Here is a 15594-nt window from a genome sequence, read left to right as displayed (position 1 = left end):
CAGACTAGTGTTAACTGTGGAGGGGCCAGTACAACTTAATGTGTAGACTTTTTATAAATGCCACAATTATCACATATGCTAGGGGTACATTTTCAGACTACAAAAAGTAAAAAATAGTTGATAACGCCTTCATCTAAAGGGCTCATAAACACCAAAAACTACACTACAATATCTCCATTATTTTAATGAATATTTATTAGCAAATAAGTGTAAGGCACTGTACTAAATGCGGTGGTAGAACCCATGATTTAGGTGTTTTCTGACCTCCAGAGGCTTACAATCTAGTGAAGGAGACGTGTCACACATGAAAAATAATGTATCACACAGGGCATATTTATATATAAAGTCTGTAATAATAGAAGTCTTTTTTAATGACAGGTGAGGGGAACGGGAAATTTTCAGCTGGTGAGGATCAGGAAAGTCCTCTGGGAAGACAATAATTTGAGCAGACTAGGATTTATCTCTTTGCTTTCACCTAATTTTCAGCAGTTATGCAGCACTAGGCAAAGTATTTAAAATGCTTCTACCTAATTAAACCTGATTCCCCCAACCCACCAACAAACTGCATAAATTGCTTTTTACAGTGGTACAGGAATCTGAAAAGATGATGTTGACTACCTGAATCCCAGTGACTGGGCCTGCTTAACACTGAGGACCCTGAATGTACACCAGGCTTTAACTGTCAAGGGCCAATGTTTGTGTGGCATGTGTGTCAGGAAAAGGATAGAGGCATACTTACGCACTACCCCTTGGAGCCATTCAGTCCCTCCCTCTCACAGCCACCTCCTGTAATCTGGAGTATGCTTTCCTGTCACAGGTTTGGCATTTCCGAACCCCAGTTCCTCCGCCCCCGAGTCTCAAAGCATCAAGGTTCTTGTTTTACCTTTTGTGGCATTTGTAATGCTACTTTTACAGTCTTAATTTTACATTTCATAATACTCTCTTCTCCCCACAACCTATCCCTATGTATCAACTTCTGGACACAATAATACCTGTAACAGGAACCATTAAACTGCCTTTTATACTTCAAGAAATGTTCCTTTCCTTGATTTTCAAAAAAAAGGAAACTCATTACAATGGAGACTATACAATTCAAGGAGGAGCATTAAGGGATTTTTGGATGGGAGTGCGAGATGTTCAAAATGCAGTTACGATTTCCATATTTAACCCCCACTTTTTTGTGTGATCATGAAGTAAAACTTCCAATGGTAAGATATGAAGAACTACAGCTTTACAGAACCAGTGGATCAAAGAGATACTCTCTGCATAAAAGCTGTTTGAGCATGAAATTCTGGGCGGTCTCATTTTATCTTAGCAACAAAAATGAAGTATTTAATGTTTGTCATCTTATTTCTAAGATACGTTGGAATAAGCATCCTCTTAAACCTCACTTTGATGTTAACAGGTCATAACTTCAGAAAATATAAATTTTTAACTGATTAGGAACTGAAAATATATTCACCTGCCTGTTGATAAATGTTAAAGATTGGAAAAGGCATTTATAATCTAATACTACTATTCTTTGTATAAGATGGCCAATGTCTCTCTCGTCTAAAAAGTTTTTTTTAAGTTACATAGGGACTTCCCCGGTGGCGTAGTGGTTAAGAATCCGCCTGCCAATGTAGGGGACAGGGGTTCGATCCCTGGTCCAGGAAGATCCCACATGCCACGGAGCAACTAAGCCCATGTGCCACAACTAGTGAGCCTGCGCTCTAGAGCCCGCGAGCCACAACTACTGAGCCCACACGCTGCAACTACTCAAGCACGCGTGCCCTAGAGCCCGCGCACCGCAACTACTGAAGCCGAGGCGCCTAGAGCCCGTGCTCCACAACAAGAGAAGCCACCGCAATGAGAAGCCCGCGCACTGCAACGAAGAGTAGTCCACACTCTCTGCAACTAGAGAAAGCCCGCGTTCAGCAACGAAGACCCCCAACAAAGCCAAAAATAAATAAAATTTTTTTTAAAAAGTTAAAGTTATCCTTTAAATAAGTAAAGCATTCCACCTTATTTCTTATGTTTACTATAGACACAATGGCTTTCATAAAAGGAAAAATACTAACTATATTCAGATGTTTAAATACAGCTTTCAACTGATTTCAGTGACTCCTGAAAATATTTTGGAAAGTCTTTGCAGTCGTTCCTCTTACCTCTCAGTAGCTGTTTTCTAAAATACAAAAACAAAAGCACTTTGACATGGTACCTATAAACCACCATGCAACTAGGTAGGGTTGGTTCAGAATTGTGAAGATCACTAATATCGGTACTTCAATTCCAATTCTAGTAAGGTTGCTACCAAAATAGTTAAAATCAATTTTTATCTTCACTTTTAAAAAGAAACTTTCTGTATTTTGGTAAACTGATTCCACTTATTAAACAATCAATCAAAAACAAACATTAAAAAAAAAAAAACAACACAGAGCTTACCTCGTGGCGCAGTGGTTAAGAATCCGCCTGCCAATGCAGGGGTCACGGGTTCAAGCCCTGGTCCGGGAAGATCCCACGTGTCGTGGAGCAACAAAGCCCATGCACCACAACTATTGAGCCCGCGCGCCTAGAGCCCGTGCTCCCAACAAGAGAAGCCACCGCAATGAGAAGCCTGCGCACTGCAACTAAGAGTAGCCCCTGCTTGCCGCAACTAGAGAAAGCCCACGCATAGCAACGACAACCCAACACAGCCAAAAATAAATAAATAATTAAACAAAACAAGAAAACCCCACAACTCAGTACAGTATATCTAAGTAGAAATCTTGAATAAGTAAACTGGAAATTCTTACTAAAAAAATTTTTATTGGAAAATTGCCCTTGTTTATTGAAAGACAGTTACCATTTAAATTTAGGGTTTTTAGCTCAGGTGAACACATTTAAAACAGTCTGAATTTTGAGCATTATCAGAAAGTCATATGGCCTATACTCTTCAATTTTGTAAAAACAGTTCAAGATATATACTTATTCAATATAATTAAGAACTATGCCAGATATTCACTGATCATTTCTATCACTTCTATTTTTAGTTTATATATATATATATGTAATTTAAAAGATTAGCTCACTTTCAGTTCTTTATATTTCTTGAGACTAAGAAAGCTTCTCCAAGAATGCCCACAGAAACATTGGTGGTAGGATTGGAGCAATTTTTGTAAAGCTTCAGAGTTAAGAGACAAACAACAAATAGCCCTACCTAAACAGCCCTTTTCATGAACTGGATTTTCAAATGTTGATAACACATCATGTATTATCCCTAAATTAGTTTAAGCCTATTTACATATTCAGTCTCTGCCGAGTTTCATAGCTTTCTTCCCACTGTGTAAAAGCAGCATATGAAGCTGTTATTGATCACAGTAGAGGATGGGAAATTGTAATTACCACATACACTGTTGACAGAAAATGAATTTGAAGGGTAGCAGCAATAATGAATATAATTTATTGTTTTAAATATAATGAATATTATTAATTTAAATGTTTCTGAAGATGCTTCTTGCAATTACAAAGCATAGAAATACCAGATTTTCAAATATTGTCAAATATTTTAAAACCATGGTTTTGCTCCTAAAGTTGCCTTTAATCAGAGGTTAGTAGATTTGGGGTTTTGACTCACACATAAATAGCTATGTTACAAACCTACTGCACAAGCAATAAAGGAAAAAACATCAGCTAACAGCCTTATATAAACTCCAGAAAACCAGGACTTTTGATGTTCCCCTAACTGTACATGTTCCTCAGGGATACTTTGTTGATCATCATTTTAACGCACATACAGCAAGGAGACTACTATTTTCGCTGAAGAGGATTTTTGAGAGCTTGGCTTGGAAGGGTGGGTTGGGGACACACACTAAAAAGACACCAGAATGTGAAGTGAGCCAAAGAAAGACCAGGCCAGCAGTTTGTTTACAGGCAATACCAATGGAAGGTTAAGGCGAGAAGGATGAGCTCAGACCAAATTATAAAATTTTAAATTACATATATGGCTTGCATTTTATTTTTACTAGACAGTGCTATTGTAGAAATAGATATGGAGAGCCATTATAATGTGCCACTTATAAATCTGGAACCACTTAAGATCTTTGTAAATATAAAGTTCAGCCAGACCTGAACTTCTCAAAGGGTACGGTAGGACTTGGATAGAGAGGATTTTTAGGCCTATTCAGTAAGTCATCGTGTAACTGGATGTGATAAATTAACAGGATATAATCACTGACAGAGCAAAGCACTCTAACATGTACAGCAAAGAGCTGGAATGGCAAACCTGCATATATAACAGATCAAGCCCTGACATTAAAGCAGGAGTCCACAGTGATGTGACACGAAGCTGGAAATACAGTTGAGATCAAGGAGACAAGTATAGAAGAAAAACGGGAAATAAGAACAGATAAGAACAGGATAGAGAATATTAAGATAACCAGCAAAGTAGCAAGGAAACTTTTCAAGGAGAGTGATTCAATGTCTCAGAGAAGTTAAAGCTTTTCTCGCAACTTATGGGATCTTAATTCCCTGACCAGGGATCAAACCCGGGCCCCGGCAGTGAAAACGCCGAGTCCTAACCACTGGACCGCCAGGAAATTCCCTAAAGCTTTAAAAATATATTATTTTCATATCAGCCTACTGGTATCCTGTGAACAGTTCTTGAAAACAGAGAGGAGAGGAAAATCAACTTAAAAGGGGCATCATTCCAAAATCACCACGCTACCTAGGAAAAGGTGCAATAATATGCTTTATCCTGATAATGAAATACGTGGTGTTTCAACTTAAAGACAGTTTACTAGGGGCAGAGAGGAAGAGGAGGTTGCTGGTGCTTAGGAGAACACTTACACTCTATAATTTTTAGAAAATATTTGAATCATTATTATTAATAAAGCAAATTTGGGAGGCTGGTTTAGCAGTTAAACTTTTATTTCCTGATCAGGCTAATATATTTATCAGCTTTACACTAAATGAGTTTTGTCTAGAATTTCAGGAGAGACCGTAAGTAAATGAACACTAATTCTAAAAACTAAAAAACATACTTACTAGCACAAAATAGATCCATATGGCTAATTTTAATTGACATCTCTTACACAGGTTGACTCTTAACTAGTACAATATTAACACAGTAATTTAGGGAATTTGGAAATAAGTTGAATAATGCTCTGTGAAGAGTTGAGAGTTTTATTCCTCAGAGTATATGGCTTTAAGAGAAAGGTTTGTCCTACCACTCTCTCCCTCAAATAGTAACTAAGTACCACAAAAATAATGTACCAGGAAATGTTCATAATATGTAAGGTATTACAGGGCAAATGAACAGTAATGTAACATTTCCTGTATTTTGTAAAACTAGGTCTTCACAACAAAAGTATGAATTAAATGAAGCAAAAAACCATCTAGGCAGAATTTTTTTTAAGTATTTATTTTTACTTTTTGGCTGCACCACACGTGGGATCTTAGTACCCCAACCAGGGATTGAACCTGTGCCACCTGCATTGGAAGCGTGCAGTTTTAACTAGACCACCAGGGAGGTCCCAGAATTTTTTTTTTGTAACACAAGCTGTATCTCATAGAATGCTGAAAGCTAGAAAAATATCACAATCTAATAGCATCTCTTTTTTTACAGGAAAGTAAACTCAGGACCAAAGAGGTTATATTTGTGTTTGCTCAATTCCTTTTATTAAATGTCTCAATGATTAAGAAAAAAATATTTTTTCACCTGAAACTATTGGGGAAATAAAAGGGAGTATCTAAGTCATTGAAATTGTGAGACTGTATTAATTCACAGTCTTTTGCTTTAGCAACCTGTACTTTTCTAAGTTTATATGAAAAGTGAATATAAACAGGCTACATCAGGCTTATTAGAATGGGAAAGCCCTATAAATACAAGAGATTAATGTGTCTTATGTCCATCAATTTTAATTGAAACAGTCTAGGTACACTAGTTGAAACTAGTTGAAAACTTAGCCAAGATTTTTGGTACCAAAAACGTCAAAAGTCAGTTTCTCCCTTGATATCAACTAATTAATAATTATTTAATATCATAAAACCTGTTAAAAATGGTTTTAAGGGAGGAGTTCCCTGATGGTCCAGTGGTTAGGACTCAGCACTTTCACTGCCATGGCCGGAGTTCAATCCCTGGTCGGGGAACTAAGATCCTGCAAGCCATGCAGTGCAGCCATAAAAATAAATGGTTTTCATACCTGGACGAGGTCCTTAAGAATAGGCAAAATGATCTAAAATGTTTGAATTGCCATATTTAGGTGGAAACGTTTTTTAAGGATTTAGACCCTCTAATCAGCAAAGACAGAAAATATGACAAAAGTATAAAAGAATATATTCCACAAGTAGGTTAACATGGACTCTCACCAAATCCTAGAACAACAAATCTGGAAAAGGTATGTTTGAGACCCCTGCCAAAATAAGGAATGTAGTCTCATTAACTAGTAAAAGAACATATATGAAGGTATGCTGTATGTAAATGGACAAAGAAAAAAAAAGGGTGGGAAAGAAAAAAGGAAATGGGAGTTCCCTGGTGGTCTAGGGATTTTTGGTTCTTTCACTGCCCTGGCCCGGGATCAATCCCTGGTCAGGGAACCAAGATCCCACAGCCACGCAGTGTGGCCAAAAAAAAAAAAAAAAAAGGGATAAACCGAAATACTGCTCAATGGTTTCTTCTAAGTGTTCAGAAAATGTATGCTAAAATAAAATCTATCGTACTATTCCCCAAGAAAAGGATTTCAAAATAATGTGCTTTGCTCAGTCAAGAATGCCACTTAAGTTTGCATCCTTAGTCACAAAATGTCTTCTCTATACCCATTAGCATGCTAGGTGCTGTTCTTTTCAAGTAAGATTTAGTCAAACTTTTTCCTAGACAATTTATTTGAAATGAGCTGTCACATACAGAGATTAAGGTGGTTTCTTCTAATCTAAGATAGTGTACACCATACTGTTGTATTTTACTACTCAGTTCTATTTTTAAACTATCACTTTTTATATTAATTTGCACAAATTAGTACAAAAGATGAAGAACTGAGGCTATGTTCATTTTGCAATCAGAGGACTGCAGGAAAAAGAGCCATTTTTCATGGGAGGGATGAGTGACTTCCGGAAAAGGGAAAACCTCTGGCTAGCAAGAGTGGAAAGGGAAGAAATTTAGGTGCTTGAGGGTTGCAGACCTGCTTTCAGGGTGTACCCACCTCCTCAAAGCAAATAACTCACCCGCCCTGGAGTCGTCAGTGTTCCTACAATTGAGCACTCTGCTTCCTGGCACTGGAGGGGTAAGCCTGCCTGCCTGCCTGCCCTCAAGGAAATGATAATAAAGCCTGTTAGTCCTTGTGTTCTCACACACACACACAACTTACAGTCACCTGTCTCAGTGGATAGGCCCAGGAACCCCAGACCACTTTGATCTTTCTTTCATAAATATGAAAAAAGCAGAATCACCAAACATTTGAGAAAAAAATCAAAAGCACTGAAAGTAAATAACCAAAGTAGTATTTCAATGCATTCTTTAAGAAACTGGTTGTTATCTTTTAAAAAACTGACAATTCAAGAGTGAGCAAGACAGTCCATACATAAAATGAGCCCGCGCTGCTGCTAAAATTTAAAATCAATATATGCCCCAGAAGAAGAAAAAAAAGTGACAGAAAAGTGAAGATAGTTAATTGGGAATTAATAGTTAATAGGAATTGGGAGATGAAGGAAAAAAGTATTGAGTGTGCTGTTTCCCCATATAGTGAAGAGAAAACAGGTACTAAGTGTAGTTGAGGTAATCGACTGAACTTAAAAACAGTTCAGAAAAAAAAGGAGGACTAGAATAAGCCAAATGTCTCATAAGGGGTAAAAAAAAAAAATACCGCTTAAACTTAGTAATTAAAAGATAAGAGGTTAACTACAATCAGAACTAAACAAAGTCATTCATCTCCGTTAACTGACTAGGGTGTGAGCAGAGAAGTAGACTTTCACATCCTGTGCTCTATCTTGTTTTCCAGGTATAAGTCTTTTAAATTTTCTTTAAAGTACTACCAAGTTAAAATATCAACTAAGGATATTTAAGTATAAATACCACCTTTATCCATCAATACTCAAACAAGTAGGTAGGGCTTCCCTGGTGGCACAGTGGTTGAGAATCCGCCTGCCGATGTAGGGGACACAGGTTCTTGCCCCGGTCCGGGAAGATCCCACGTGCCGTGGAGCGGCTGGGCCCGTGAGCCATGGCCGCTGAGCCTGTGCGTCCGGAGCCTGTACTCCGCAACGGGAGAGGCCACAACAGTGAGAGGCCCGGGTACCACAAAAAAAAAAAAAAATATATATATATATATATATACTGTAGTGAGAAAATGCCTTAAATTCAGAGCCTCCCTTCTCAAGTGATTTAACTTCAACCAGCAACCAACTGTAAGGTACATATTAAGACTATTCATACAGATGCAACCATGGCTTTATTTTAAAATATAGTAAGCATGGATTACTCTTAGAAATAGCTGTTTTCAAGACGTTAATGTATAGTTACCTAGCCTTCATGCTTTTCTCAAGCATCACTACATATCCCTTCCAAAGTGCTCTACATTAAGAACCTTACACAAACTTTATGGACTCAAAACCAACTAGACTCATCATCAAAACAAATCTATCTTGAAGTACCCCTTTCTCATAAAGAAGTTAAGTATATATAGATGAGGTTTGGTAGGTCGATACTGTTTTGTTCAGCAGCTTGGAATTAAACTGAACATCAACATAAAGAAATATCGTTGGGCTGGGATGTCAATAATTAAATTGATATAAAAATTAATGCAGTCTATAAAACCACAGCTCCCTTCAAGACTTGCTCCGGACGCGCAGGCCCAGCGGCCATGGCTCACGGGCCCAGCCGCTCCACGGCATGTGGGATCTTCCCGGACCGGGGCACGAACCCGTGTGCCCTGCATCAGCAGGCGGACCCTCAACCACTGCGCCACCAGGGAAGCCCAAGACTTTTTTAATGTCAGACGATTTAAATGTGGATCTTCATGATCTTAATTTGCTTAAAACATTAGTATTTCATGTTCATTAAATTTTTAAGCTTTCCATGTTGTGAATTAAGTGGCTCAGAACTTTTTATTCCTTCAAGTTAACATGCCACAATTAAGCCTAATTCAGCAAATAAGCTAAACTGAAAATTTATTTCCACCAAACTAAAAAATATTTTGAAAAATATTTTTAAATGCCTAGCACCATTAATTAAGATTTCCCTGCCCTGGAGGAGCTTCTATCCCAGAAGAAGGCAAAAGAAACCATATACAGAAGAAACAGAGTAACTTTAAAGAACAAGGAGTGGTAGTAGTTTAAACAGACTAATCAAAAGACACTAAGCAGCAGGGAGGATAAGCCAAAGAAACCACAGCATCTGCTGCTGGGCCCCTAACTGCTGCTGCTGCCCTAAATGCTAAATGGATCCTCAGAAAACCATCAACTAAGACTTAAAGTATAATTTTAGAATAAAAGCTTTTCATCCTGTTTTAATTCTATTTATAAATGAACCTAAGTTAGGTAGGGTGCCTAGAAGAAATTACACCTGTCAGTGTTGAAGGATTCCTAGGAACTCAATTTATGCAAATTCATGTGAATTTTTACTATTTCAAGAAGGTATTAAATTTTGCCAGAACTACCCTGTGATTACATATGCACGTGGCTGCAGAGAATTGAAAAGTGTACTCCACCAATTTTTATAATGACGTTTGACATACTGCTCACTTCTGGTTTTCCTCCAAGCTCATTCCAAATATTAAGTATATTAAGAAACACAATTAGTATATATGCTTTTCTAATTTCCCATGATGCGTTAAATAAAGCAGTTTTAGAGGCCTAATTCTTGAGTCCTCCAATTAAAGCAACATGAATACCAATATATTAAAAAATATTATCTTGAAAAATGACGTCGTAAGGGTTTCTACTCATGACATAAAATAGATGTATCTAGTTCTAGCAATTTTGTGTTCAAATGATGCAGTACTGGCATTTTCTAATTCACATAGGAAAAAATCAGGACACAAGTTGAAATGCAAAGTTGTTGTACACATGGCATGACTATTCAAATTTCATCTCATTTGAAATTAATAGCAATAGAGCCACACCAGATATAATGATCTTAGAACTCTTCTGTTATGTCATGGTATAGTTTCTGTACCTGGAAGACTAGATTTTGGAATCTACAAAACTCTTTTCCACACATTTAGTACTGTGAACACGCCCTAATCACATTCTTTACTTAATCGGTGGTAATGGCTTGTCCACATCAAAACCTTTGTCCTTTGCCTTGGAAAAGTAGAAACTGGCTGTAGTTCATAAATGACAGATGTCAATTCCCTTAGGTATCCCAAAATTCTCTCCAAAACGCATTTTGTACCACAAGAATCCTTTCAGAATACAGACTGAAAGCCTAAAAAGGTGAAAAAATGACAATTCATGTACATTACAGATAGCAGCTTCAGATTAGACTCATTAGAACTTGTTTTTAAACCACTCTACAAAGTAAAAAATCAGGTATTCACTGAAGCTTGTAGTAAATTATTCCAAAATAACCTTATCTTGATCTATTGCTTGTGTTAAAAAAACATTTCAGGAAACTTACAGTTGAAGACACTAATTTCCAAAATGGTTTATTGGGACTTCTCCCTCACCCAAAAAAGTCTTATTCAGCAGTCTTGACGTGAACAAGAAAAAAAAAAGTACTAGTTTGGCATCTGCACAGGGAGCCAAATAGGCAATGTAAATGGTTTTCAAAATCCCCTAGTAGTGTACAAGAATTTTTCAGGTATGAAACTTCCATGACTGTTCTGAAATGACAAAAACTTTTTTCAATCATTAGTATAAATTTTAGCAATCATAACACAAACTAAACTCTGCACTAAATGACCTAAAAGGATCTTTGTCTTCATGAAGTGGCCAACACTACCCCCACCCCCGCCAAGAAATCCTAGGGCTGAGCCAAAACCTCCTGAATGTATTTACAAGTTCCCCAGTCTTTGATAATGATTTTCCAACTTAGCTTAATAAAACACATTTTAAGCTCAATTTCACCTACCTAACCTCACTTGCAGTCACCTAAATGTGCAGCATTCTATTAAAGCAAAATAGTTTGTTCACTCCCCTCTCCTGTATTACTTACAACCTCCGTCACTCATCTCCAAACCTCCAGAGTGACAGAGAACGGAGCACTGAATGGTAGGGGCACGTTACCAGAAAAGCAGAGCCAAATTACCAGTAACTTCTTCACTGAGTCCACCGGCGTGTGTGTGACCACAGAATATTTTCATCATCAATTAAAATTAAGTGGAGACCAACACTACACATTTATCCTATACAGCATCTCCCCATCATGTGCTTGAATTAGGGATCTTGGGGAATTTGTTTTTACCATTGGCTAGTCACTTTGAATGTATGAGTAATTAAAAGGCGAAAGACTTCTAAAGATTCCAAGTGTCTATTTTAAAGCTGTTAAATGAAAAACGATGAAATGGAGGACACCCACAATAATTCTTGGACTCCTGGAGATCCTAAGACATGCTACAAAAATAGGTCTTTATTCTTAGGAAAATATAGTCAGAGCTAGCTTCCTTATGCTATACATAAAATCTTAACATCAGAGGCAGTACAGATAGTACAGATAGTTTTTGAACTGATCTCCAAACAAGCACAAACCCACTACGTTGAAAAGAACAGGTAATTTGAGGTTTTTGGCAAAAGACAGTACTTCACACATCTAATCCAAATCAGAGAGCCTGCAGACAGTTTTCAGTGAGATAAAAGGAATGAAATAAATATAAATTCTACAGATAAATAAATGTAAGAGAATTTAAATAAGCTAACAGAACTAATTTTTTTTTAATAAAAATACTAGTCAGGTACAAGCTTTTGTTTCTCAAAGCCAGACTTCTAAATGTTTATCAGACTACTGTTAATATCATTAAAAACCTAATTTTGGACCAGGGCATTAGTTATAATACTGTTTTGCATTCATAAAAAAGATTTGTTTCTTTCAACTGAATGCTCCTGGTCCTGAAAAATATTTTAGGCATATTACTGAAGGCAGACTGTGGTACTAATAAAACTTACATCTTAAGTACTTTTTTAAAAAGTGACAGACAAAAAAGTCCATCTAATTTGCCCACAGTTAAAAATGTCTTTAAACATTGGTTTATAATTAGCATCTCAAGAAAGTAGTGGCATGCCCTATTGAGTGGTATTACTGCATAATTACTACTACACTTTAAAACACCATCCCCACAAGTCTGTTCATTTTATGTAGTTACTTCTTTATTAATTCATTTTATACCCACCACTGAATTCCTACGGTCAGATAAAAATTTTACAGTGTACATCACTGGGGAGAAAACAAACTATGGTGGGTATTCTTGGAAGTTTTAGGAACCTGAGCAATCATTTACTCTAGGGGGACAGCTCCCTCACCTAAATGCATCAAGTCCTTCTACTTTTAATTTCTCCCCTTAAATAGACTATGTCATACTGGTTTGTTTTTTGTTATTTTTTGCTATGTTTCTGATCAACAGTGACTTTTGGCTTAGCGATCAAAAAAAAGCTGTCCTGAATGTGACAATTTTGCCCATCTAGCATGATATTCACCCTCATACAAGTCTTTTCAAATAGCTATATACAAGTGAATACCCGAGGTCACCCCACCAATCCATTCCTATGTTGTTCCTAGTTTATCATGAAGAAAGTGTATTTTCTTAAATCAGACTTGCAGTAATTGGTAGATAAATTTCTCATGATGCTACAACAATGGCCATCATGAGTGTGCAACCGCTCTTTTTGTGCTAAATCCACCCCCCCCCCATTTCTAACATCTGATTCAGTCACAATGCTGGAAAACCTTCCACAAAATGCATGTTTGGGAAAATATATCTAACACAATTTTCTCACAAAGCAACTTTCTAAAAACTGATTAAAGTGATGATCACTTTTGATTGCCAAGTAGTCTGCAGAAACAAAATCTTGCGTCTGCTTTGGTTAGGTAACTCAAGTTTTCTTTTTTAACAATCAGAATGCTTTAAGGATACATTTTTCACCCCAAGGAAGGGACTTGACTCTTGGATTTAAGACCCATTCCTTGACAATATATACAAAATTCTTTAACTTGTCATCTGTCCATTCTTTGAAGCTGTCAAAGCCAAGAACCCATAAACAAATCACAAATAGCAATAACCTACATTAGTTAACATTCCCCTTTTTAACATGTTGACATTTTTACTAAAGGATTCGTTATTTTTGCATTTCCATTTCTCATATCCCATGACATTCCATAAAAATTGCATTATTGCTTTATAGGCCACACAACATTCAAAAGTATGTTTATATGCATTGCCTGTTTTCCTTGATCTGATAAGAGTTTGATACTGATTTTACTACAGAAATTTAAGTTTGAAAATACCAGTTAGTATTTCTTCTCAGTACTTAATTGTTCACATCACTAATCACTACATGCATATTTAGCTCTGATTATATTGCTCAAAAACTGCACCCATTATCAGAACAGTGCAAATGATTATTTAATTTTAAAAGTAATTATAATGGCTTAAATTCAGTTAGTCAAATGAACACTGTCAAGTGATTTCACTTGAGTGTGTATATATTTCATCACCACTGTTTACATTACCCATCAATTCTTCACAATTTTTTAATATCAAGTTTTCCCTCCCAAATCCCCAAACTAAGAATGCCAAATAGTCTTGGAAACCCACAGCTCCACATTTTAATGTTTTCTTAAGAACACATTTGTGAACTCACAAAAATGTTCATCTTTCAACTTTGACAATGCAGTTCTTACTTAAGTCAAACAAACCTGTTCTAAAATCCCAACAAATAATTCTGAGAATTAACTTAAACACCTTGACAGTGTCCCTTAAAAAGGGTATGACAGTAAAGTGCCAATAGGCATGGCAATGACCTCTTTGATGGGATCATTTAACTCCTTGGAACTGGGAAATGCCAGCAGCAAGGATTACACTGAGATTCAATTTTACTGAAGGCTACATTTAGTTTACCCACTGTCCACAACCTATTATACTCACTGTATGTTAGAATGAAATGTAAATGTTCTGTGTAGCCCTCAAACTTACACTAAGATTTGAGAGAGATGTACTTTAAAAAAGCACGGGGTAATATATAAAATCAGTGGCAAAAAGTTTCATTAAGCACCAGGAACTAATTTTTGTCACCCCATACTCATTTTGTAGGTAATGTTTCAATAACCGGCAAGGCACATTTACATATATTCCAATGAATACTTATTGACAAATTTTAAATTACACTCTATGTCCCAGCTATCCCAGTAACTGACATACAACATACTAAAATGGTTTATTAAGATAACATAAAAAAAACCAATTAATGTGAAACATACAGGCTATTGGCAACCACTATCTAAAATTATGTAAGTACAAATAAACATACTGAAATGTGTGCATTTCTAAGTTTTTAAACCAGAATATTTCTATACTAACACACATTTATATTAATGACACATAAAAAAAATAAAAACTTTATTACAAAAATAAGTTACACTCGCCTCCAGCTTACAGTATAAAACAATTTTATTTGCAGGAATGCAAAATGATTGTTTGCCATGAGCAGTTTGAACATATGACATGTCTAATTTTCTTGTTAAATTTGCATTTACTGGGGAAACTGGTGTGTATAAAACCTTAATTAAGTATAAGCTCTGATCTTCATCATGGTGCCTATTGGGTATGTGATATAACTGCAGTATCCCTTTGGGGAAGGGGAAAAGGGACTTCTTTATACCAAGTCTCAATTAAACTATAATTTCACTTCTCACTTTAAGCTATCAATTTAGGACTTGGCAAAAATTTTTTTGAGGGTGATTCAATAGAGGATGCTTCACCACTGAACACTCACTGTCATCAAGGTGCTTCAGAAAATTAAAAACATAGCACAAATGATTGTACTCTATTCTACAAGTTATCATGACCTGCATAAGAAATGGAAAAGCTGATCCACGTTTTTGCAGTGATCAGCAATAAGAAATGCACTAATGAAACATACCTTTTACCTAAAAAGCTAAACTACAGCCGTATACTAATTTCTATGATTTATGAAAAAACTTCAAAATATCCAAATGTCAGGCTTCGCTGTACAATTGTCAGTTTTAGTCTGACTTTTTATAAAGGGACACTGCAGTATTTAGTACAAGTTCGGATGCACTTTCTTTGAACATCTGATGTCTTACAAAAGTAACATCTTGCTAAACTATTATACATCCAAATAACTACAATATCTGAAGAAGCAAGGCTGCTTTTTCAGCCACAAAATACGACAAAAGCAAGGCCTGTTATGATGGTCATGAGGAAGTCTTACAAGCCTCTGAAACTAAAGGCAACTAAGAATGTTACATTTGGTATATTAAAATCTTACCCTCATATCATTTAACAAGCCTTGCTTTTATCTACAAAGATTTTCTATGTACAGTACAGACAGGGTATAGTTCAATCCTCTGCTACTGAGGTAGTTAACCAACCCTTTAAAAAAGGTTCTGAAAAGAACCACTATCTGGAATGCCTGACTAACCAGCTCTGATGATTACACCTGAAACTGCATATCTGAACACAATTCAAA

General features: G+C 36.4%; 1 protein-coding gene across 3 annotated transcripts in view; it reads right to left on the bottom strand.

Moving 5' to 3' along the window:
- Window positions 1-14534: 14534 nt before the first annotated feature.
- SYNCRIP (synaptotagmin binding cytoplasmic RNA interacting protein) overlaps window positions 14535-15594 on the bottom strand; it is a 25292-nt gene continuing 24232 nt past the window's right edge. For all 3 annotated transcript variants that reach the window (XM_024116812.1, XM_024116811.3, XM_055087633.1), the window contains one exon: window positions 14535-15594. This exon is cut by the window's right edge. The gene's annotated coding sequence lies outside the window, so the exon portion shown is untranslated.

The sequence above is a fragment of the Physeter macrocephalus genome, chromosome 10 (genome assembly GCF_002837175.3).
Source record: "Physeter macrocephalus isolate SW-GA chromosome 10, ASM283717v5, whole genome shotgun sequence".
Taxonomy (NCBI): domain Eukaryota; kingdom Metazoa; phylum Chordata; class Mammalia; order Artiodactyla; family Physeteridae; genus Physeter; species Physeter macrocephalus.
The sequence above is the reverse complement of the archived record's forward strand: the minus strand, read 5'-3'. Positions and strand labels throughout refer to the sequence as shown.